This window comes from Tenebrio molitor, unplaced genomic scaffold (genome assembly GCF_963966145.1).
Source record: "Tenebrio molitor unplaced genomic scaffold, icTenMoli1.1 SCAFFOLD_896, whole genome shotgun sequence".
NCBI classification, from domain to species: domain Eukaryota; kingdom Metazoa; phylum Arthropoda; class Insecta; order Coleoptera; family Tenebrionidae; genus Tenebrio; species Tenebrio molitor.
The window spans coordinates 1-2,004 of NW_027184281.1; the positions used below are offsets into that span (position 1 = coordinate 1).

At 45.6% G+C, this 2,004-nt stretch overlaps 1 non-coding gene across 1 annotated transcript; it reads right to left on the reverse strand.

Annotated features, from left to right (window-relative positions):
• Positions 1 to 688: 688 nt before the first annotated feature.
• Positions 689 to 808, reverse strand: LOC138141091 (5S ribosomal RNA). The gene has a single exon (XR_011162982.1). It is a non-coding gene; the product is annotated as a 5S ribosomal RNA (ribosomal RNA).
• Between the last annotated feature and the right edge of the window lie 1,196 nt (positions 809 to 2,004).

Below are 2,004 nucleotides of genomic sequence, written 5' to 3' on the forward strand. Positions count from 1 at the left end.
CTACCATTTAAAACCTTTATTCTCTTCGTTTTAAAAATAGTTTCGCATGGTTTTTCTCTCTTCTCGTTTTACAATGGTCCAGTGACTAATAAATGAGTGTTGTGTTATGAGTTTGTTCGAGCTCAAAAAAACGTGGTTCGAAATTGTTTAACGTTTAACGAATGGTAAGTTATTCTAGTTTTTATGTTGGTCTTAACGTGTTAGGGGCCAAGAATACAACATTGTCTGTCCATTATAACATAGAACTGATATGTTGAATTCAGATCTCTAATTATTTAAAAACCAAAAAAATAAAGCAGCAGTCAAAGTGGCATGTACGCGTAACCTAATATATATTTTTTTTACATTAAAAGATCGCCGTCTTCCTCGTCGCACTTACGACATTTGCATATGTTATCTTTGTTAAACTCACGGAAGGAATATAATGAACCGGTCACCCGTCCAAGTGCTGACCGCTGCCCGCGTGGCTTACCTTCGGTGATCGAACGACAACCTTTACCGTTTGACGAGTTTTTATTCTGCAATTGTTTACAATTAATCGACAAAAAAAATTGTTTTCTTAATTATCTAGTACTTAAAGCTATGAATCTACATTATACGGGTCTGTGCATGTTTCCGAATACCTGCACGAAAAACAAATCGGTTCGGTGGTTGCTATGGATTTCAAAAAAAAACAAAAAGTGTTGGGGGGCAACGGCACGCGGTGTTCCCAAGCGGTCACCCATCCAAGTACTGACCGCGCCCGACGTTGCTTAACTTCGGTGATCGGACGAGAACCGGTGCTTTTCAACGTGGTATGGCCGTTGCCGTGGTGTTTAGGTGTGATCGTTGGTGTAAAATATATTGCTTTTAACATTCCGATGCACGAATATGAACATCAAAACGCGATGCGTTTCGTTTCCGTATGCACTTACCCTCTGACGACCGACGTCGGACCGAACTAACGGGAAATCCCACAACAACCACCACGTCACGCTCTAACGACAAGAGAGACTACTAGACGGACTGGCGATCTCCCGCGTCGCACATTTTTCGACCGCCGGCGGCGGTGGAAAATCCAGAATTTCACCCCACCTACCGCGCTGCTTGCTCCGACGACGACGAGATTCCCACATTTGGATCGACCGAAATATGTAAGTAATATCAGGAAGTTCCGATTTTCGAGAGGAGACCTGTGTTTCTATTTACCTATCTATAATAATTATCGTTATAATCATCATATCATTATTATTATTATTAACATTATTATTTATTACCATTATTATTATTATTATTATTATTTATCGTCCCTCGGATTCGGCGATCTTCGAAAATCCAAGTTGGACCGTTAGACATTCGAACGCGGTGTGCGTGGCTGACGAGTTGTTATTTTTGGCGTTTTTTCTTCGATCTTCACCCCGACTTCGGACGACGCAGGTCGGACACGAAATTACGAAGAGAGAAAGACGGAAGAAAGGAAGAAAACCTGAAGATCCGTCGAAGAAAATATCGGAAAACTCGTAGGTGCGGCATCGGTCGGACGATGAAGACCGTCTCCTTTCGGATGATCCTCTCGACGGACTTTCGGCCGTCCCGAAGGGTCCGGACGGCAACGGGACCCGTCGTCGACTCGTCCCGTTTCAACTTCCGCCGAAAACGATCGACCTGAACGTCGGAGAGGCGGTTCGCGGCATCCTGTTGTCGGAATTGCCTCGGTTCGAACACCAGGTCCTTTCTGTGCTTCGACCGTTTCGGAAGCGTTTGGCGACGCGAAGATGTCGTAAAATCGAGAAGGTGGCGCGGTATTCCGGGAAGAGATGGACCAATATTTCGGCGAACGAAATATGGATTCCCGGAATCGACGCGTCTACCCCGCACCGCCGACGTAAACCGTCGGTCCCGAATCGAAACCGTGACGACCCGGATTTAGGGCTGGTGGTTGGAGGGGCGTGTACCTGATTCGAAACCCACCGACGTTCCGAGACGAACTTCGCTATCTCCAGGGAAACTTCGGAAACCGAGTTC